Below are 23,972 nucleotides of genomic sequence, written 5' to 3' on the forward strand. Positions count from 1 at the left end.
GGAGATATGGGTTATGGAGCCATGACAAATTTTCAACATTGCTTCCCTTACTTGTTGTTTCCAAATAAAAGATTTTTGATTCCCCATTGATGTTGGATGAGAACGCTGAGTGTGCAAGCAAAATATCATTTTTTAACTAAGGGCCCAATAGTGTCTTAAATATGCATAGCTGAGTCTGCAGGTGGAGAGTGACGGGTTTGTTCAAAATGTGGTATAGAGTGGCCTTGGGTCTCACCTGCCTACCCTTCCATCCTGTGCCCTCCCAGTGAGGCACCCAAGCCCCGCCTTAGGGCACACCCCTTCACAGGGCCACGTAGTCCCCAGTCCTCACCTATGGGGTCATCTCCAAATGGCACAGCAACACCTTCTGTCCAGGCCAGGGTCCCAGTATCTCCAGGGGGGCCTGGCATCCAGGCATCTGTTGAGAACTGGCCCAATGTTGGGGTCTGGGCTCGCCTGTGGGACCTGGACATGGTGGGGCAGCTGCAGGAGGACTCATGCCTGGCTTTATGTGTAGCACCAGGAAAGGCACTTTAATCGTATTCATTTATTGCTCACAAAACCTCTGAGGTGGGTGCCTTCCCCATGTCACAGATGGGAATGACAAGAAATAATAAGGTTAAAGAGCATGCTTATGGTTGAAACCTGGTCAGGAACTCAGAACTGGAGTCTATAGACCCCTACCTGTGACCTCTGTGGCCGGAAGACCCTCTCTCACCGGGTTTGTGTTTGCAGCATGTCCTGTCCTTCCCTAAGGGTCTCAGGTTCTGAGGCATGGTGAGGGCTGCTGGAGCCCATCACTGAGCTGCAGAAGGAAATACTAACGCTGGCCATGCCACCCGCCAGGCAGACACAACTGGAGTTGAAAATCGAGATGGGGCAGGGCTGCCAGGAACAGAGGGAGGCAGGTGGAGAATAACTCACCAGGGAGGGGTTTCCCTGCTACAGCTTTCCAGGGCCATTTCCACTTTCTGGGTGGCATTTTGGGGCAGCTCACACAGTACACCCACATAGCCAGTCCCCAGGGTCACAATCCCCAGATGTTCATCTTGGTGACAGGCCCTGTGCTTCTCCAGGAGCCTTTGTGTATGGGCCCTTCGCAGGTAAGCGTGATATGTCCTGGCTGTCCTCAGTCCAGGGCACTGCCAGCATTTTCCTTTCTGGTCAGGGTCAAAGCTTTGTTGACCATCTCCAGGATACGATGGCCAGCTGGCCCTTGGAGAGCCAGTCACTCCAGGTGACACGGTTTGGTACTGGACGTCCGCGGTCCCCTCGCCCACGCCGCCCCATACTGGGCCCCGTATCCAGCCGCCACCGCTGCTGCAGCAAGAACCGCCCCACTGCCTCCGCGCAGCTGCCATTGTTTAAAGGGACCTCAGCCTGACTTCCAGGAGCTACGCAGGACTTGGCCAAGTCAATGCGCATGCGCGAGGAGCGAGCCGCTTCTCCCCATCACAGCGATTCCCAGGGTTGTCGTAGAAACCACTCCCTGAGGCTTGGCAAAGCAGGAGCCCTCCGTGGCAGGGCTTCGGTGTCGGGGCTCCGAGGCTCTGGCCTGACTTCTCCATGGGGTCCACAGGAGCGTCTCTGGATGCCAGGACCTGAAATGGGCCGACCAGGATGACGAAACCACAGACGGAGGCCGGGGAAGCAGCGCGGCATCCCATCCTCAGGCCTGCCCGGACGGTGTTCGGGTGAGTCTCCCCAAAAGTCGTGCCCCCGTGATCTGGAGGACAGGTCTGCCTGTGTGTCCGTGGGCTTCTCTCTCACCCGAGGGTCGTTCGCGTGGAGAGCAGAACCCTGCAGCCTCAAGGATTGCCTGCCGCCTGAGGTGGGGGTGCTTCCATGACACCGCTGTATGACTGTGTGCGTGTGTGTGTGTGTGTGTGTGTGTGTGTGTGTGCCATTCTCTTCTCTCTCGCTATCACTATTTCTTTCCCTCTCTGTGTCGGTTTCTGTGTGTGTGTGTGTGTGTGTGCCCTTGTGCGTGTGTGTTTGGATGAATGTGCCCTGTGCGTCAGAAAGCGATTTCTTGCATGTCAGTCGGTCTTTCGTGAGCCTCTTTCTGCGTCTCTCCCTGGGTCCTGTGGCCGGCTGTCCATCGTTTTCGCGGTGGCTCCGCTTTGGGTCTGTGAAGGCCTCGATCACGTGAGGGGATGCGTCGGGCCGGAGCAATGGAAGTCTCATCCCCATCCTGAGCGGCCTCTTTTCTAGGATCAAGAGGACCACAGTCCAGCCCAGGACAAAAGCCCCACGGTAGCACATTGTCCGGCAGGAGAGGAGCAGACCCACGTCCAAGAAGATGGTTGTACCTTTCCACGCCTCTTCTCTGCGAAATGAAGCCACACCACGACACAATCTTGAAGAGGAAGCCGGGAATGGGAGACGGCAACAATCCTTGTCCCTGGAACGCTGGCCTCTATGGACAAGCCACCCGCTTCGCACCCCTCCCCTTATGCCCGTGGCGGTGGCACGGCGCCGTATCCTGCCTGGGCTCTGGCCTCTGCTCTGTCCTCCCTCTTCCTCTGTCTCCCCTGTTTCTCAGCGGCCTAGATGCCTCTTGGTCTGGCTGAATATCTTCTATGAAGATCACTTCCCCGTCCATCAGGGAGACAATTCCTGGAGATTCGTGTCATGACTGTTTCTCTCTCCAAACCTGTTTCTGCTGGGTTGGGCAGGTCTGATGACCCTGGAGCTCTTGGCTACCATACGTGTCTCAGACAGGTAAGCTTCCTCGGTCTCCATGTTTCACTTCATGGGTGGGTGGATTGCCTAGGATGAGCGCTACGCCACCGTGACTGGCCTTGTCTTCTAGGACGAGTGCATTTCCTCTGCACTTCCTGTCTCATTCTTGAGAAACATCCTCCCCTCTGCTCGTGGGTGGACTGACTCCTTGAATCTTTTGGCTGTAAGGAATGTCTGGGATCCCATGGGACTGGGCTGGGGCTGGAGCTGGATGCAGGGGAGGTTCCGTCAGAGCTACCTGGGCATTGGAGGATTGGGGGTGGATTGAACTTTGCAGAAACTTCTTTACTCCTCCAGCAGGCTTTTCAAAATGTGGCTTGGACTCATGCAATAAGAAATTTAGGAGTTGAAAGGGCCTCTTTTTCGTTGGCACTCTGGTTAGCATTGCTTCAGCACAATCATATGATAGAAAAGCCTTATCAAATTTGCTGTCCCTCAGGGCTCTTAAAGATGCTTGATAAATGATTAGGGAAATAAAAAAAATTGAAAGGAAAAGGAAGTCCAAGGACCTGCCCCAGAAGAATCACAGATAGCTTTGAATACTTAGTCGTTATTTGCCCCAGATAGAAAATGTTTTTTAATCAAAAGGCAAAAGTTATAATGAGGAAGATAATATTGCCTGGGGCAATGTTGAGACAAATAAGATGAAGATCAACCAAATGCCCTGAGTCCTTTGGCCCAAATCCCTGCTGGGGACCCAAATACTTTTGATATAGCATCTTGCTACCTGAGGAATGCAAGGAGAATAATACTCATAAGCAAAGAGCCTCTGTTTTCCCATAGGACTGACTCTAACTATGTGAAGAACTGCTACATATTCTACAGTGCTTGATAGGCGGTTCCCATCTAACAGGAGCTGTTTGGCTTGTGGATAGCAGTTCCAAACATTGTGTTTGAAAGCCACTGCTCTTATTAAAGAAGAGTCAAGCAAATGTTTTTATTTTGAGTTATTTATAGTTGAGAAAAATTGGGTGAAGTGTGTTTTTGTGAGCAAGTTTATTTTTCTCTAGGTTATCCATAATTTGAAAGCTGTGAGTATTCTGATTAGGTGACAATATAGTTATTTGCTTAAGTACATCTTTTATTGTAAAATGGGACAAATGGAGACACTGGTTATTTTACCCAGGCTTTGACTAGAATAACTTAATTTTAGGTAAATTCCAACAAACCCAACTTAAGAGGAGCCTATATGACCAATTAATTCTTTCTGCACTTTAAGTGAATACTCAGGCTGTACTAGTCCCTTCTCACACTGCTATAAAGATATCCCTGAGACTGGGTAATTTATAAACAAAAGAGGTTTAACTGACAGTTCTGCATAGCCGGGGAGGCCTCAGAAAACTTACAGTTATGATAGAAAGGAAAGTAGGCACCTTCTTCAAAAGGTGACAGGAGAGACTGTGTGTGTGTGTGTGTGTGTGTAAAGGATAAAATGTCAAACACTTATACAATCATCAGATTTCATAACTCACTATCATGAAAACAGCATGGGTGAAACAACTCCCATGATACAATCACCTCCCACCAGGAGGGATGACAATTTGAAATGAGATTTGGGTGAGGACACAGAGTCAAGCCATATCACAAGCCAACCATAATAAGCCTAAAACTTATTTTTCACACAAATTGTTCTCACTATGACTTCTCTTTAATAAAAAAGGAGAACTAGAGAGAGACAGAGAGATTGCTTCAAGGGAAAAGGGTAATGCTTGTTAATAAATGTCAGCTCTGGCTTTTATTTTATTGAGTACAAATTGAATCATAAAATTTTTCTATTTTATTTTATTTTCCTTTAAGTTCCAGGATACATGTGCAGAATGTGCAGGTTTGTTAAGTAGGTATACACGTGCCATGGTGGTTTGCTAATACCTATTGACCCATCCTTTAAGTTCCCTCCCCTCACCCCTCACCCCCCAACAGGCCCTGGTGTGTGCTTTTCCACTCCTGTGTCCATGTGTTCTCATTGTTCAACTCCCACTTATGAGTGAGAACATGTGGTGTTTGGTTTTCTGTTCCTGTTTTAGTTTGCTAAGGATGATGGCTTCCAGCTTCATCCATGTCCCTGCAAAGGACATGATCTCATTCCTTTTATGGCTGCATAGTATTCCATGATGTATATGGACTACATTTTGTTTATCCAGTCTATCATTGTTGGGCATTTGGACTAGTTCCATGACTTTGCTATTGTAAATAGTGCTGCAATAAACATATGTGTGCATGTGTCGTTATAGTAGAATAATTTATATTATTTTGGGTATATATCCAGTAATGGGATTGCTGGGTCAAATGGTATTTCTGGTTTTAGATCCTTGAGGAATCGTCATACTGTCTTCCACAATGGTTGAACTAATTTACATGCCCACCAACAGTGTAAAAGCATTCCTATTTCTCCACAGCCTGGTCAGCTTCTACTGTTTCTTGATTTTTTAATAATCGCCATCCTGACTGGTGTGAGATGGTATCTCATTGTAGTTTTGATTTGCATTTCTCAAATAATCAGTGATGTTGAGCTTTTTTTATATGTTTGTTGGCCATGTAAATATCTTCTTTGGAGAAGTGTCTGTTCATGTTCTTTGCCCATTTTTTGATTGGGTTGTTTGTTTTTTTCTTGTGAATTTGTTTAATTTCCTTGTAAATTCTGGCTATTAGACCTTTGTCAGATGGGTAGATTGCAAAATTTTTCTCCCATTCTGGTGTTTGCCTATTCACTGTGATGATAGTTTCTTTTGCTGTGCAGAAGCTCTTTAGTTTACTTAGATCTCATTTGTCAATCTTGGCTTCTGTTGCAGTTGCTTTTGGCATTTTTGTCGTGAAGTCTTTGCTCATGCCTATGTCGTGAATGGTATTGCCTAGGTTTTCTTCTAGGGTTTTTATGGTTTGGGGCTTGACATTTAAGTCTTACGTTTAAGGTTTAAAGTCTTAAGTTTAAGATTTAAGGAAGGGTTCCAGTTTCAATTTTCTGCATATGGCTAGTGAATTTTCCCAGCACTATTTGTTGAATAGGAGATTCTTTCTTCATTGCTTGTTTTTGTCAGGTTTGTTGAAGATCATATGGATGTAGATGTATGGTGTTATTTCTGAGGTCTCTGTTCTGTTTCATTAGTCTATATGTCTGTTTTGGTACCAGTACCATGCTGTGTTGGTTAGTGTAGCCTTGTAGTATAGTTTGAAGTAGTGTGATGCCTCCAACTTTGTTCTTTTTGCTATTCCGAAAAATTGAAAAGGAGTGACTTCCCCCTAACTCATTTTATGAAGCCAGCATCATCCTGATACCAAAATCAGGAAGACACATACATACACACACACACACACACACACACACACACACACTTCAGGCCAATATCCCTGATGAACATCGATGCACAAATCCTCAATAAAATACTAGCAAACCGAATTCAGCAGCACATCAAAACACTTATCCACCACAATCAAGTCAGCTTCATCCCTGGGATACAAGACTGTTCCACCATGCACAAATAAATAAACATAATCCATCAACATAAACAGAACCAAAGACAAAAACCACGTGATTATCTCAATAGGTGCAGAAAAGGCCTTTGATAAAATTCGACACAACTTCATGTTAAAAACTCTCAATAAACTAAGTATTCATGGAACATGTCTCAAAATAATAAGAGCTATTTATGACAACCCTACAGCCAATATCACAGTCAATGGGCAAAAGCTGGAAGCATTGCCTTTGAAAAGTGGTACAAGACAAGGAAGCCCTCTCTCACCACTTCTATTCAACATAGTATTGGAAGTTCTGGCAAGGGCAATCAGGCAAGAGGAAGAAATAAAGGGTATTCATATAGGAAGAAAGGAAGTCAAGTTGCCTCTGATTGCAGATGATATGCTGTTATATTTAGAAAACTCCATAATCTCAGCCCCAAAACCCCTTAAACTGATAAGCAACTTCAGCAAAGTCCCATGATATAAAATCAATGTCCAAAAATCACAAGCATTCCTTTACACCAACAATAAACAAGCAGAGAGACAAATAATGAATGAACTCCCATTCACAATTGCTAAAAAAATGAATAAAATACCTAGAAATACAGCTAACAAGGGATGTGAAAGACCTCTTCAAGGAGAACTACAAACCACTGCTCAAGGAAATAAGAAGACATAAACAAATGGAAAAACATTCCATCCCCATGGATAGGAAAAATCAATACTATAAAAATGGCCATATTGCCCAAAGTAATTTATAGATTCAATGCTATTCCCATCAAACTACCACTGACATTCTTCACAGAATTAGAAAAATCTACTTTAAATTTCATACAGAACCAAAGAAGACCCCGTATAGCCAAGATGATCCTGAGAATCCTGAAAGTTTTCATAGTTATAATAATCTTCTAATGAGTACAAGATTATCATTTTTCTTCATATTTTCAGTTGGTGACCTAATGAAATAGGGTATTTTTTCTGTTTTGACACACAAGTACTCTTCTGATGGTCAAAATATTAATCTTATTTATCTCTCCTTGTTTCACTTCAAAGGAAACCAGAATCATGGCATTCTGAAGATTAGAGATGCAAATCTCCATTATTTGGCATCCCCCTGGACCCGATCTGTTTTTCATTGCAAATGTCCTACTGCTAAGACTATGCAAGCACCCTCCCTCTAGGCCCAGAGACTGTTGCAGAAGAGATGGGTGCATGAGATTGTAAGGGCTGGTTTTGAGGGATACAGTTAGCTCAGACACTGCAAATCAAGGAGGGTACACAAGTGCCTAAACAGCTTGTAAAACAAAGAACTTTGCTTTCTCAGCTATTACGTGGCACCTTTTTATCCACCCCAACCATGAAAAATGTCCTGCTTCCTGGAATTAAAAGAAAATAAGAGGATAAAGATACCTCATGACCAAGCCTCCTGGGCATAATACTCCCAGTTATAAGTTTTGCAGATATATGTATTTAGATATATAAAATTATTTTTTAGAAAAATGTATATGTTTTGTATAGTTAATCACTGTAAGTCTGTAATTAAAACCAAGATTATAGTAGCTCAACGCATAGAAATGAAAGAAAAGTCAATTTTTGTAAACTCGCCATTGGCTTTTTGTTTTTGGCTCTTTACTTTAAATAAATCTTTTAAGGGGTAATGAATGCCTGTCCGAGTCCATTCCTATCTTTCCTAGAACACTTACTTGTCTGTAAGTATTTTGACTTCAAGTCCCTCCACCACAGGGAGTCTCACTGAAGGACAGGATGGACACAGGGCAGGCAGATATGCCACCCAAGCAGTGCTAGGGGGAAAAAAATTAATAGCCATTGATGCTGATGCTGGCAAATATTGGCCATAAAGGGAAGAATGGAAACCAAAAATAAAATTCTAAGCCCTTCAACCATCTGAATGTACCCCTCCTCTCAGCCATAGGGATTCCAGAGTGAAACTGATAATCTTGTTCAGGCCATGATGGAAGAGAGCATTGGACATGCCTCATTATATTTCTCCAGCATTAACATCAACACAGACCTTAAGACATCAACATCAAACCTAAGATTCTGATCAGAAATATTTAACATCTATTTTCTCTGAAGCCTGCTACCTGGAGGCTTTATCTTCCTGATAATATCTAGGTTTCTCCAACGCCTTATCTTAACACAGACATTCCTTTCTACTGATAATAACTCTTTCAACCAATTGCCAATCAGAAAATTTTAAAATCTACCTATAACCTGGAAGTCCCCACTTCAAGTTGTCCTGCCCTTCCAGAATGAAACAATATATACCTTACATGTATTGACTGATGTCTCATGTCTCCCTAAAATGTGTAAAACTAGGCTGTGCCCTGACCATCTTGTGCACATGTTCTCAGGGTCTCCTGAGGGCTGTGTCATGGCCCATTGGTCACTTACATTTGGCTCAGAATAAATCTCTTCAAATATTTTAGAGTTTGACTCTTTTTGTTGACCAGTCACTTCCTAGTAAGTTTAGGAGCAGGGATCTGACAGCAGCCATATCATGCTCAGAAACAGCATTCTCTCATCCACTGTCCCCAGGCTCTGCAGAACCCAGGGTCCTGGTATCCATAACCCAAGGAAATGGGAAGGAGTCATGAGCTCTTGGGCTTTCTCATTCTCTGAAAATGGGCAATTGATAACTAGCCTTGATTTTGTTTAGAAGTATAAATAAATGTCACATTTCTAAGCAAAATCAAGTCTAGTTTCAAATGTGTGAAAGGAAAATAGAAACTTGGGACCCCAATTCACTCTGCCAAAAGGAGAAAGTTAAGCTGAAAGCTGAGTCATGCAAGAAGCTGACTTTCTTTTTGCTCCTAAGCACACAGCTCCAGATAGAAGGTTAAATATCCCCACAGGTAGGTGCTCTGTCCTCATCTTACCTTATGTGAAGTGCTGATTTACTGAGCATAAGATGAATACAAAATTGACTATTCCCCTGCCTTATCCTTTTCTTTTGCAATGTGTGGATTCAGTAATGTGGCCATACCCTTCCTCTTTCCCCTCCAGCATACTCTTCCCCTTTAAATATTGAAGCCTCAGCATCGTCTTTGGAGAAGGGCACAGACCACAGATTGTTTATATGATTCTGTGTTTTTTCCTTCCAACTTGTCCTTAATCTTGGCAAAATAAACTTCTAAATTGATTGAGACCTGTCTCAGATACTTACTCGTTTATGAATATTAGAAGCAGTTTGTGTTCTCATCGTGTGTGTGATTACAGCTATCCCTTGTTATCCAACCTTTTACTGTCAAGCTCAATAATTGAATAAAATCAGATAACTTTTTAGGTGAGTCCCTTTCTATATAAACTCTTGCTATTCATACTGGAGCTACATTCATTTGGATAGTGTTCTCCCTCCCGAGTCAAGCTTGGTGCTTGACTCTCCCTATCCAAATCAGAAGCCAAATAGACTTGAAAGGTTCAGGCAGTCAGTGTACACAGAACATGCACCGAACTTTTTGTTTAGCCATTGCTAGTTATCTCTAGTAGGTGTAATAATGAGAAATGTTTAGTTTTCAAATACACTGCTGTGGTGTTTTAATTTTTACAAGCTAAATGTTTAATGTTTACATAACTAATTTTTATAAAATACACCTGTTGCTGGATACCTCTTGTCCCTATCTTGATAACCATCACCCAGATTTGCAAAGGAGGCCTTGCTCAAATATTTGGAAACTAATGCCCTCAGGGAGATGTCCACCAGCCTTGTTCCTCTTATTCCTATTTAAAGATTGTGATGTCATTGGGTCTTTCCCTAGGGTGGCCCCTGGTTTTCCAGGCTGGACACTCCTGTGTTGAAGATGCATCGACTCACGTACTGCATAAATGTTTTAGATTTTACTGTGAAGCAAACAATTCACTCCTCAGACCCTCAGTCACCCAAGTCCACATCTGGACTTGAGGTTTGGCTTCTCTGGTCCTAACTGGGACTTATCTGACCCTGACAGGAGATAACTTCAGTAGGGGCTTTCCCTAATAGCAAGCATGCACACTTCGACTTGGCTTGCCCTGAAGGTAACATTTACTCATTATAATGGTAAAAAAAAACATGCCCCTGGGTGGAGATTTCAGACATTACTAAGACGTGTGATATATGTACTAGCGTGTATGACCATACAGCATGTGCACCCAGGAGACCACCCAAAACATGTTTGCTAGTAACACCCCTTCACAGCCACTTTCATGAATAATCATATAAGACCATCATAAGGGAACTTTCCCAGTGCAGATCAACGCTGTCTCTTTTTCCAAGCAGCCCGCTGTGACTTGGCTTTTAGAGGGTACTCTCTCTTTAAATAAACTCTGCAGCTGCTTCACTGTCACTGCTTACTTCTTGGCTGAATTCTTTCCTCCAAGAAGACAAGAACTGAAGACCCCACACCTCCCGGTAACATTACCAACTCTTTCTCCTTTTTCTCTGGAGCTGGTGCTCAGATGGTGAGAGCCCTGTGCTAATGGTCCCAGGGTGGGAGCCTGTTTGCCCCTGCCTGGTCCTCAGCAATGTCCTTGGTCAGCTTCCTGGCAACAGCTGTCAATTACCAGAGGGAACAAGTGATCAGCACCAGAGTCGATCACTTCACAGAGGAGCTGAAGTGGACGGGGTCAGCTCAGGCCTCCCGGACCAGGGCGGGAATGTCCCGTGATGGCAGGTCAGTGTCTTAGCTACCTTGGAGGCACCTCTTCATAGACTGCAGGGATCATTTAGGTAAAAATATAGCCTGCTGATTTTTACACCTTTCTGAAAATCTTTGCTAATAGCAATCTGTTAGCTGTGACAATTACCATTATTTTTTATTTTTCATTTTGTTCCTTATTACTGAAGATATTCTATGGAGCTTTAAAGCCTCCTGCAGTAAGAAACTAGTAAAGAAACATACTGTTTGCAGGAAGGAAAATTACCCACAATTCTTGTTCTCTAAGGTGTGTGGTTATCATTCCAACAGCCATTCTCAGCAATGAACCGAGGACCCTCAGATGTGTTTCATTCCCTTAGTATTTTAATCCTCTCCTCCACTCTCAATTGCCACTTTTCCCATGAATGGGGGGAGAGGGGTTGGGAGGGACATCTCCTGTCTTGGGCCCACAGATTTTAAAATTCAAGTCAGAAGCTCCAGTGATTTCCTGTGTGTAGTAGTCAGGGGCAAGACAGATGTGTGGTTGGTAGTCTTTCCTTCTCTGTTGGGGCTTCATGGAGTCTCAGAACTTTGAACCTGAAGTAGTGTCAGCAGCCATGTTGCAGCTGGAGTCAGGCCAAATGTTGGTCTCGCTCCCTAGTGACTGGGACACTTGGAAGAGCCAAATTGGCAGGCTTGGAGAGCGTGTACTTTTGGAAGTCAAGTATATCTTAAACCATTTCATTGCAACTACGTGTGTGTGTGTGTGTGTCTGTGTGTCTGTGTGTCGGGAGGATGCATAACAGCCTCACTGAGGGGTGACTGACATATAATAGGAGGACTTGTGCACCCGTGAAACCATCACTGTTATCAAGACAGCGAGCATGTCCATCCCCCATAGGTTTTCTTGTGCTCCTTTGTGATCTCTTCCTCCTGCCTCTCCTGCCATGCTCCACCCCAAGCAACAACTGATCTGCTTTCTGTCACAATATATAGATCGGCAAACTAATTATAATACCAGTTCTAACCTCATCAGGCAAATACTTTCTTTTTGTAAGTTGGACTTTTCATTGTGTGTTCAACATTCTTGATTCAGAAAGAGTGAGAGAGAAAGGCTGGTGTGGGCCCCTCCTGGGAGGCCTGGCCCTATCCACAGCTCCAGGGTGGCTCACATGCCCTGGAGTCCCTGCCCACAGGACAGCCTTGACTGCTCATCCACAAGCTTTGTGGTATCCTCTACCATTCCTGGGCAGGCTCTGTACCGTGCAGAACTTTCTCCCAGTCCTTGCACCAAAATAACAAATGTCAGAGATAGTACATTTGGAGCCAGTGGCTGTGCCCTCACCTCTAGATGCCTGTAATACTGAGCTGCTAAGCAAGAGGTCCCTCCCTTCTTGCCCTTTTCTTGGGGCCTCATCCCTTGTGCTCTGCTCTTCCTCACACAGGATATATCTTCTGATTGTTCCTCTCCCACCTCCTGCAGTCCCTGGACCCCCATGGCAATACAGACTCTTCTATATCCTCAGTCCATTGCAGGACCACAGCTCTGACCTGGCTGTCCTCTGTTTTCCAAGCCCTGCACCTGTGGAGTTGGGAATTAGCACCCACCTGACCCCATTGTGGCATCAGGCCCACCCTCCCCAATGCAGGAAGAGTTCCAGATGTCAGGGAGCTATGGCATTATCCTGCACACATATCATGTCCTGGCCTGGGAAAGTGATGATGATGATATTTTCCTACAAAATAGACAATAACATCATGAAAGTGCCTAGTTCATTTTCTAGCATAAAATATATATCAAAGCAGTGGGGTTTAGTAGGCATATGTAGATTTAAAAGCTCCTCAGAAGGCAGGGAATGATTTCTTCAATAGAAAAAAAAAACTACCCCAAAAGGAGAAGATCAATACATTGGATGATACTAAAATTAAGAATCCTTCAAGAAATTCAATAAGAGAGGGAAAAGATTAGTCACCAATGGGAAATATATTTGTCACAATATAACAGGCAAAGGACTCATGTCCAGAGTGCATGAAGAATTTCTACAAATAAAATAAAGAATCCAACAGAAAAATGAACAAGAGAAAGGAATAGGAACTTCATTTTTTAAAAAAAGAAAAAGGAAGTAAGGAAAGACAAATGAACATCCAAATGGCCAGAAAGCATATAAAAATGTCCAACCTCATAAAACGTCAGACAAATGTGATCCACAATGAGAAGCCAATACACACCGACCAGCATGGCTAAAATTAAGAAGACTGTTAATACCAAGTGTTGGTGAGAATGTGAAGTAACTGAAACATTTATACACTGCTGGTGGAAATGTGAAATAGCACAACTACTTTGGAAAATTATTTGGGAATACTGCTAAAGGTGAGCACCCCTACGATCCTGAAATCCCACTCCGATGTGAAAACCCAAAAGAAATGCATCCTGATAGAGGCACTCTTCATAGTAGCCAATGTTAATCACGGAAGAATGGACAAATATATATTATATCATGGAATTTTTATGGTAATGAAAATAGATTAATAACTGCCATGCACAGTTGGTGAATCTCACCAACATAATGTTGAGTGAAAGAAACCTGATACAAATGAATGTGTGCTACACTATTTCATTTCCGTGAAGCTCCAAAACAATCAAAACGAACCTATAGCGTTATAAGTCAGCATAGTGATTATCTTAGTGTTTGCATGGGAGCTCTGGTAATGTTTTATTTCTTGATCTAAGGGCTGGTGTCCCAGATGTGTTCACTTTGTGATAATTCATCAATCTGTTTTCTTGGGATTTGTGGCTTATCTGTACAGATATACCTCAATTAAAAAAATCATTTAACTCGATGACAACAACAAAAAAACTCGATTTTTTACCATTTTGTGGAGTGTTTATTATGATCCAGTCAGCGTACTAAATACACTATTTTATTTGATCCTTAAAATAACTTTAAAAACTTGATTTAAATATGGGCAAAGGACTTGAGGAGACATTTCTCCAAAGAAGATATACAAAAAGCACATGGAAAGACCCTTGACATCATTAGTCATCAGGGAATGCAAATGTAAACCAAGGTGGGATACTACTTCACACATGTTAGAATGACTATTATCCAAAAATAAAACAAACAGAAAATAACAAGCATTGGCAAGGATGTGGAGAAATTGAAACCCCCATGCATTGTTGGTGGGAATATAAAATGGTGCAGCCGCTGTGGAAAACAGTTTGATGGCTCCTCAGAAAACCATACACAGAATTAACATATGATCCAGCATTGCCACTTTCAGGTATATAACCAAAACAATAGCATGAAACACATAAAGAGACATGTTCATAGCAGTATTATTCAGAATAACTAAAAGATGGAAGCCATGTTAAGTGTTCATTGACAGATGAATGCATAAGCAAAATGTGGTATATCCATACAATGAAATATTATTCAGCTTTTAAAAGGAAGGAAATTTGATACATGCAACAACATGAATGAATCTTCAGGACATTGCGTTCAGTGAAATAAACCAGTCACAAAAAGACAAATGCTACAAGATTGCGATTACATGGATACCTAGAACAGTCAAGTTCATACAGACAGAAAGTAGAATGGTGGTTGCCAGGTCCCAAAGCCAACGTAAAGCAGCGGTTATGGACAGCTTCAGTTTCAGCTGAACTTGACTGTACGTTATGCTGAAACCAGGGTAATCTGATGTCCAACACTCAGAGCCAGTTAAGACTTTTGTTTCTGGCGACCTGGGGAGCTGACGGTGCTTTTCAGGCACACCAGGGGTGACTCTTATTTCCCAAATGGGTTGGCAGATTGTTTTGGGTGCCAGGTCTTTGATGGAATGGATCTAGACACGAATAAATAGCCTGCTGGGATTTTGATTGGGATTGTAGTCAATCTATATTGAATCTGTGTTTTAAGAGTATAACCTCTTAACAATATTGAGTCTTCTCACTCATAAACAACATATATCTCCCCATTTATTTATGGCTTCTTTAATTTATCATAGCAATGTTTTACAGTTTTCTGTGTACAGGCCTTTTACATTTTTTGTCAGATTTGTTCCTAAGTACTTTACATTTTTCATGCTATTGTAAATGTTGTTAATTTTTTAATTTCTTTCTTTTTTACTTGACAAATACAAATTTTATCTATTCATAGTGTACAATATGATATTTTGCAATATGTATACATTTTGGGATGGTTAATCCAACCAATAATACATGCTTTACATTTTAATTTTGAATTAAGTTACAAAGCTCTCATTAAACAATTTTTGTACACTAATTTGTCCTGAGACCTTGATAAACACACTTATTAATTTCTTGTACATTCCACTGAATTTTCTACACAGACAATCATGTCATCTGTGAATAACGACCATTTATGTCTTTCTTTCCAAACTGAATGTCCTTTATTTCTGTTTCTTGGCTGATTGCACAGTCTACAGCCTCCAATACAGTGCTGGATAGAGGTGGTGAGGGCAGGCAGCCCTAGTGTGTTCCTGATGTGAAGGGGAAGGTATTCAGTCTTCCACAATCAAGTGTGATGCTAGCTGAAGGACTTTTGGAATTGCCCTTTATCAGCTTGAGGAAGTTCCCTCTGTTCCTATTTAGCCTCAGTTTTTATCAATAATGGATGTTGGATTTTGCCAAATGTTTTTTCTGTATTGATTACGGTGATCATATAATTTTTTAGTTTGTTTATGTGGTAAATTACATTGATTTGTTTTTTTATTCTTAAATCAACCTTGCATTTCTAGGATAAATACCACTTAATTATGATGTATTACCTTTCTATTATATTTAGGATTCCATTTGCTAAACTTTTGCACAGAATTCTTGCCCTATGTTCATGAGGAATATTGGTCTGTAGTTTTGTTTTCTTCTAATATCCTTGTCTGGCCAGGGTACAAGGATAATTTTGGTATCAGGGTAATGCTGACTTCATAGATTGAGTTGGGAAGTATTTCCTCCTCTTCAGTTTTTGGAAGAGTTTGTGAAGTATTGTTATTACTTCTCCCTTAAATGTTTGGTAAAATTCACTACTATCACCATCTGGGCTGGAATTTCTTTATAGGGAGGTTTTATGTTATTCTTTTTTTTTTTTTTTTTTTGAGACAGAGTCTCCCTCTGTCACCCAGGCTGGAGTGTAGTGGTGCAATCTTGGCTCACTGCAGCCTCCACCTCCTGGGTTCAAGTGATTCTCTTGCCTCAGCCTCCCAAGTAGCTGGTATTACAGGCTCATGCCACCATGCCTGGCTAATTTTTTGTATTTTTGTTAGACAAGGGGTTTCACTGTGTTAGCCAGGATGGTCTCCATCTCCTGACCTCATCCTGACCTCATGATCCGCCCACCTCAGCCTCCCAAACTGCTGGGATTACAGGGATGAGCCACAGAGCCAGGTCTTTTTTTTTTTTTTTTTTTTTTGAGGGAGAGTCTCGCTCTGTCGCCCAGGCTGGAGTGCAGAGGTGTGACCTCAGCTCACTGCAACCTTGGGGGAAGCAACCCCTGATAATTCAATGTGGGTCCTTTTCTATTTTCCCTAAGTGTCGGCCAGTCTGAGAAATAAAGGGAAAGAGTACAAAAGAGAGAAATTTCAAAGCTGGGTTTCCAGGGGAGACATCATATGTCGGCAGGTTCCATGATGCCCCCCAAGCCACAAAAGTAGCAAGTTTTTATTAGTGATTTTCAAAAGGGGAGGGAGTGTATGAACAGGTTGTGGGTCACAGAGATCACATGCTTCACAAGGTAATAAAATATCACAAGGCAAATGGAGGCAGGGTGAGATCACAGGACTGGGGCGAAATTAAAATTGTTGAAGTTTTGGGCACGCATTGTCATTGATAACATATTATCAGGAGACAGTGTTTGAGAGCAGATAACCAGGTCTAACCAAAATTTATTAGGTGGGGATTGCCTTATCCTAATAAGCCTGGGAGTGCCACGGGAGACTGGGGCTTATTTCATCCCTTATTGGCGACCATAAAAGGCAGACGTTCACAGAGCGGCCATTTCAGAGACCTCCCCTTAAGAACACATTCTCTTTCTCAGGGCTCTTCCTTGCTGAGAAAAAGAATTCAGTGATATTTCTCCTATTTGCTTTTGAAAGAAGAGAAATATGGCTCTGTTCCGCCCGGCTCTCAGGCAGCCAGACCTAATGGATATCTCTCTTGTTCCCTGAACATCACTGTTATCCTGTTCTTTTTTCAAGGTGCCCAGATTTCATATTGTTTAAACAATTTGTGCAGTTAACGCAATCATCACAGGGTCCTGAGGCGACATACATCCTCAGCTTATGAAGATGACAGGATTAAGAGATTAAAGTAAAGACAGGCATAGGAAATCACAAGAGTATTGACTGGGGAAGTGATAAATGTCCATGAAATCACAATTTATGTTCAGAGATTGCAGTAAAGACAGATGTAAGAAATTATAAAAGTATTAATTTGGGGAACTAATAAATGTCCATGAAATCTTCACAATTTATGTTCTTCTGCCATGGCTTCAGCCAGTCCCTCCATTCGGGGTCCCTGACTTCCCACAACACCCCCCATCCCAGGTTCAAGCAATTTTCCTGCCTCAGCCTCACAAGTATCTGAGGTTACAGGTGCCTGCCACCATACCCAGCGAATTTTTGTATTTTTAGTAGAGATGAGGTTTCATCATGTTGGCCAAGCTGGTCTTGAACTCCTGACCTCAGGTGATCTGCCTGCATCAACCTCCCAAGGTGCTGGTGCTGGGATTAAAGGCATAAGCCACTGTGCCTAGCCTATAGGGAGGTTTTAAAACAACACTTTTCATCATTTCTAGGCCTTTTACCTAAGATCAAGTGTAAAAAACGATTTTGAGTTTCTTTAATAGATACAGGGCTATTCAGGTTATCTATTTCTTCTTGGGTGACCTTTGGTAATTTGTCTTTGAAGAAATTTGTCAATTTTATCCATGGTGTTGAATTTAATTGGCATAAAAGTATTCCTAGTATATTGAGAGAGGGCTATTAAAATATCTGATAGTTATGCATTTTCCTATTTCTCTTTGATGTTTTATTAGTTTTTCTTTTATTCATTTTGAAGCCTTATTAGGTACAAAAACATTTAGGATTGTTATATCTTCTTCACTGACCACATTGTCAGTATGAAATAACCTTTAATTCCTAGAAATAATTCTTTGCTCTGAAATCTATTTTGATATTAATATAGCCACTCTAAATTTCTTTTGACTAGTTTTAGCATGGTATGTCTTTTTCCATCTTTATACTTTGAACCTATTTGTGTCTTTATATTTATAGTGCCTTTCTTATAGGCAGAATATAGTTGGGTCTTAGTTTTTCAATGTAATTTGACATTCTCTGCCTTTTAGTTGGGGTATTTAGACTATTTACATTTAATATGATTACTGATATGATTAGGTTGAGCCACTCACCTTGCATATGTTCTCTATTCATGTCATCTGTTTTTTATTTCCTTTTTCCATTTTCCTTTGAATTAATCAAGTATTTTTATCGTACCATTTTATCTCATTTTATCTCTCTTGTTAAACGGCCACAATTCTTTTTTTTTTTTTTTTTTTGAGATGGAGTCTCACTCTGTCACCCAGGCCAGAGTGCAGTGGTGCGATCTCTGCTCACTGCAAGCTCCGCTTCCTGGGTTCACGCCATTCTCCTGCCTCAGCCTCCTGAGTAGCTGAGACTACAGGCGCCCACCACCACACCGGGCTAATTTTTTGTATTTTTAGTAGAGACAGGGTTTCACCGTATTAGCCAGGATGGTCTCGATCTCCTGACCTCATGATCCACCCTCCTCAGCCTCCCAAAGTGCTGGGATAACAGGCGTGAGCCACTGCGCCTGGCCTACAATTCTTTTTTTTTAAATTGTAAACCTTAAGATAATACATTTTATTTGAAGAAAGGTGCTGAAGAGGTGTTATTTGTGTAGGGTGTTAAAATAATGGTAAGCTATGAGAAGGGGAAAAGGGCATTGAGGCTAAGGAGTTAGTATAAAAAAAAAAAACAGACCAGTACACATGGAAATGTTGGTGTAGTTTTGTACTGGGGTGGTTAGATTTGGCAGTCGCTGAAGCTAAGTATGTAGGCAAAGACTGAATGAGAGATGAATCTGGAATGGCAAGTTCAAATTAGTCACTAGAAGACCTCAAACCATCCCCTCTACAACCCCAGTTCTGTAGATATTGAAAGAATGGTGGACCCGGGCCCACTCTCTCTGAACTTGACTCCTCACTTCCCTATGAAAGCTGGCTTTGCTCTGTGCCCTGTGATATATATCTGTTTGTCCCCACTTCACAAAAGTATGAACCTTGTCTCTGGTTTACCTCCAATGCCTAGAAAAATACGTGGCAGAACGCATGCTTCAGTAAATAATCTTTTAATCACTGAATATTTCAAGAATTCCACGTAATTCTATATGACATTATTAACTATTGTAAATTTTTAAGTGGAGAAAAAGTACTATGTTGCCTTTATTTCATGAAAGCAACCTTAAGAGTTGGCATGAACACATCTATCCATCCACTTGTATTTGTGCTCATATACTCATATGCCACTTACTATGGATGAATGGAATGATCTATCATCTAAAGTCAATATTCCTTTTTCCTAACTTCCAATCCAAGGACATTATTCCAGAAATACTTCCTTGTATTTCCTACATTATCAATTTTGCCCTCTCTGTGGATGATTTCCATTGGCATGCAAACATGCTATTATTTTTTCTCATCTTATAGAACATTAAACACAGTGATCTTGACTCTACTTCCTCTATAATTACTTGCCTTTTCTCCATTCCTTTTTTGAGTGAAGCTTTTTGAAATTGTTGCCTGTGCTTACTGCATTGAACCCCTCTACTTTGTTCTCTCAGAAATCCCTTTCAGTCAAGCTTTCTCCTTATCACTTCACCCAAAGGACTCTTGTGAGGTCATCAGGGCTAGCCACTTTACTAAATCCAATGGCTGATTATCAAGTCTCATTTTATGTCAACTTTCAGCAGCACTTGATAAAGTTGGCCACCATTTTCTTGAAATAATGTTTTCCTTTGGCTTTGTGAACATCATACTCTCCTTTACTGGTTGCTTTTCAGTTTTTTTTTTCTGCTTCCTCTTTACCCTTCTTTATTTTTATTTCAATAGGTTTTTGCGGGGAACAGGCAGTGTTTTGTACATGAATAAGTTTTTTAGTGGCAATGTCTGAGATTTTTGTGCATCCATCACCAGAGCAGTGTACACTGTACCCAATGTGTAGTCTTTTATCCCTCGACCCCCTCCCACCCTTTCCCCCAAGTCCCCAAAGTCCATTGTATCATTCTTACGCCTTTGCATACTCATAGCTTAGCTCCCACTTACAAGTAACAATATACAATGTTTGGTTTTCCATTTCCGAGTTACTTCACTTGGAATAATGGTCTCCAATTCCATCCAGGTTGTTGCAAATGCCATTATTTCGTTCCTTTTTATGGCTCAGTAGTATTCCATGGCATGTATGCGTGTGTGTGTGTATATGTATATACACACACACATATATATACACACATACATACATATACACACATGCATACATATACACATATATACCACATTTTCTTTATTCACTCGTTGATCGATGAGCATTTGGGCTGGTTCCTTATTTTTGCAATTGTGAATGGTGCTGCTATAAACATGCATGTGCAAGTATCTTTTTCATGTAATGATTTCTTTTCCTCTGGGTAGATAACCAGAAGTGGGATTGCTGGATCAAGTGGTAGATCTACTTTTAGTTCTTTAAGGAATCGCCACACTGTTTTCCATAGTGGTTGTATTAGTTTACATTCCCACCAACAGTGTAAAAGTGTTCCCTTCTCACCACATCCACACCAACATCTATTTTAATTTTTTGATTTTTTTATTATGGTCATTCTTGCAGGATTAAGGTGGTATCGTGTTGTGGTTTTGATTTGCATTTCTCTGATAATTAGTGAGGTTGAGTATTTTTTTCAAATGTTTGCTGGCCATTAGTATATCTTCTTTTGAGAATTGTCTATTCATGTCCTTAGTCCACTTTTTGATGAGATTGTTTGTTTTATCCTGAACAGCTACAATTCTTTGGCTTGTTATTTTAATGTGGTTGCTTTAGTGTTTATAGTGCATGTCTTCAACTGATCACAGTCTACCTTCAGTTGATAATATATCATTTTAGTATAAGAAACTCACATCAGTATACTTCTTCCCTCCTAGTCTTTAAGCTATGACTGTCATCCATTTTATTTTACATGTTGTAAATTCCATAGTACTTTATTATTTTTGTTTAAACAATTATATTTTAAAGAGGCTTAAGTAATAATAACAAATCATATATTTGTCCATGTTGTTACTATTTCCAGTGTTCTTCATTCCTTTGTGCAGATCTAGATTTCAATATGGTATCCTTCTTAAGGCCTAAAAGACATCCTTTAATTTTTCTTGTGGTGCAGGTCTCCAGGTAAGAAAGTCTTAAGTCTTTACAAGTCTAAAAATGTATTTATTTCTTCATATCCATTATTCTCTTTTTGGTAGTATCTAGTTGGCTGTGACACTAATCCATTAAACTTTCCATTTCAATTATGGTATTTTTCAAATCCAGATTTCTATTTGGTAATGTTTCCCAATCTACTTGGTTATTTTCATATTCATGCTCTTTAATCCCCTTGTTTCTTTACATGTAAGACACACTTTATGTGATGTTTGGTGACTCTAATATCTTAAGTCTCTGTAGGTTGTTTCCTCTGTACATTGTTTCTGCTGGCTCTTGCCCATTATAAATGTTTGTGATTTTTGATTAAAAACTTACATTCCATGAAGCTGTCTTCCATTTTGCTTTTGCCAGGCACCTGGAAGGCATTAAAAACCTGATGTCACTTTAAATTTGCAGCTTGAGACTTTTTAGATTATACAGTTTGTGTGTGAAGCCACCAGTGGAAGGGCTGCCCATGGTTATATATTAATGTATCCTCACTCTCAGGAGGGATGTTTTCCCTCAGGATGGACAATCTTGTCTGCTGCTCCAGGGGCTGCAGGGATTGAGGGGGCAGGAGACAGGGGAGGCAGACAGGTTGATTCATAGTTCCCTCCTACACTAAACCTATCTTTTTGGTGTCCTACTTTTTTTTGAGACAGAGTCTGGCTCTGTCGCCCAGGCTGGAGTGCAGTGGCGCACTCTCGGCTCACTGCAACCTCCACCTCCCGGGTTCACGCCATTCTCCTGCCTCAGCCTCCCGAGTAGCTGGGACTACAGGCACCCGCCACTACGCCCGGCTAATTGTTGTATTTTTAGTAGAGATGGGGTTTCACCGTGTTAGCCAGGATGGTCTCGATCTCCTGAACTCGTCATCCGCCCGCCTCAGCCTCCCAAAGTGCTGCGATTACAGGCTGGAGCCACCGCGCCCGGCTGGTGTCCTCCTTTTGATGTCTTCTGCTAACCCTCCTACCTTGGACAGGATCTAAACTTTGTCTGCTATTCTGCTGCCCCATCTTCTTCCCAGACTATGAAAAGAGAGTTTCAGTATGACACTTGGCAACTATCTTAAGGGTGAAAAATGGCATCTAATTACTTCTTTGGGTTTCTAATTTCACTTTTTAATTTTAATTTTTTTGCCTTTGCGAACTCTTAATTATTTTGCAGCTCATTGATACATTTTTTAAAATGGTTCTTGATATGTATTCCAGAAGTTTTTGTTGTTTTCTGGTTCTTGTCAGCCCATGTTGCCGGAAATAAAATTCTTTCAACTTGTTCTTTAACAATTTACAGTATCCATATATTCCTTCCTGTTCTAGAGGCAATAGAGTGAGAACACACACTTAGGAGCCAAGCTTGCCTGAGATTAAGATCCACCAGCAATGTGACCTCAGTAGCCTATTTACATTCTGAGCCTCAGTTTCTCATAGGGTTGGTGTGATAATTAAATGAGGTAATATATGAACAACACTTAAAACAGAGACTGACACTGGTAAGGATGGACTTTCTTGTTATTACTATCTGAAAAAGTTGAAAAATTATGAGCCTGAGTAACAGTTATACATCTTACCCAATGGTTCACTAACCTCTGGTCCCTGGCTACCCCGGCCCCCTCTACCATGCAGTCACCCACACCCATGCTTATACTGATGGAGAGGAGTCAACTATGAGCTATTCACTGGATGACAGGCCCAGCTACTGTCACAGGTGCACCCCAAGTCCAGGACAGAATGCTAGCAGATAGCTGCTGGTCTGAGAAATGTCATCATCATATAAGCCTGAGTGAAAACACAGCCCCTTTACTACTAAGAAATCTGAAAACAAACAAACATAAACATAATTTTAAATTTTGTATTTTTTATGATGTCATTCGTCCCAACAGCCATCTGACATCAATAGCCCTGATTACTAAAAGTCTCAACGTTATAGAAATGTTCTCCTCCTTTTTGAAAACCATGTTCATTTTTCCCCCACGATACAGCACTATCTGCAAAGCCTTGAACTGATAACATAGCTCAGGGGCTAACTCTTGTCTTAGCAGAGTAGCAGCTGAAAACAGAAGACAATTCTTAACAAACAGGGAGATCAGGAATGCTCACTTCTAAAAACATTATTTATTCAGGGCAAGTGGTATTTGTGACGTGCGAATGAAGCTTAAACTTCAGCTTTAATTTATAAGAATTAGGAAATGCAGATTAAATCTCTGATGCCATATTGTGAATTCAGTAAAGGTTAACTAATCTATGACGCAAAGACAAACGTTAGCTATCATACGCTTATTATTCTGGAAATTTAATGAAAATTAAACAAGAAGACTCACAGAGCATAAGAATTGTCCCCCCGCCTTAACAGTGTTGTTTTCAGCCTCCGTTGCCTGAAACATTGCAGAATAATTCAGATTTTTTTAACCCCACCTTTTTATTGAGTAAAACCAAAGTACTAAACTAATAAATGTGAAAAAGGATGTTGGGTTTAAAAAGAAAAAGCCTCAAGACATCGAGCCTCTTAGATATTTTAAAAGTGAAGACTGAGAAGGAACGCACTGTTGCTAAACAGAATTATAGGATTATGGTCAATTTATAGTCTTTTCAATATGGGATTTGAATGTTCTGATATTAGATACGGTGTACGTGCTTTATTTATATAGTACCTCCCGAGAAGAAA

General features: G+C 41.3%; 1 long non-coding RNA gene across 1 annotated transcript; it reads left to right on the top strand.

Annotated features, from left to right (window-relative positions):
- Positions 1 to 1,402: 1,402 nt before the first annotated feature.
- On the top strand, positions 1,403 to 22,588 carry LOC117976525 (uncharacterized). The gene is made up of 3 exons (XR_004667217.3): positions 1,403 to 1,694; positions 2,215 to 2,724; positions 7,252 to 22,588. It is a non-coding gene; the product is annotated as an uncharacterized LOC117976525 (long non-coding RNA).
- The last annotated feature ends 1,384 nt before the right edge of the window (positions 22,589 to 23,972 follow it).

The sequence above is a fragment of the Pan paniscus genome, chromosome 19 (assembly GCF_029289425.2).
Source record: "Pan paniscus chromosome 19, NHGRI_mPanPan1-v2.0_pri, whole genome shotgun sequence".
In the NCBI taxonomy this organism is placed as follows: Eukaryota; Metazoa; Chordata; class Mammalia; order Primates; family Hominidae; genus Pan; species Pan paniscus.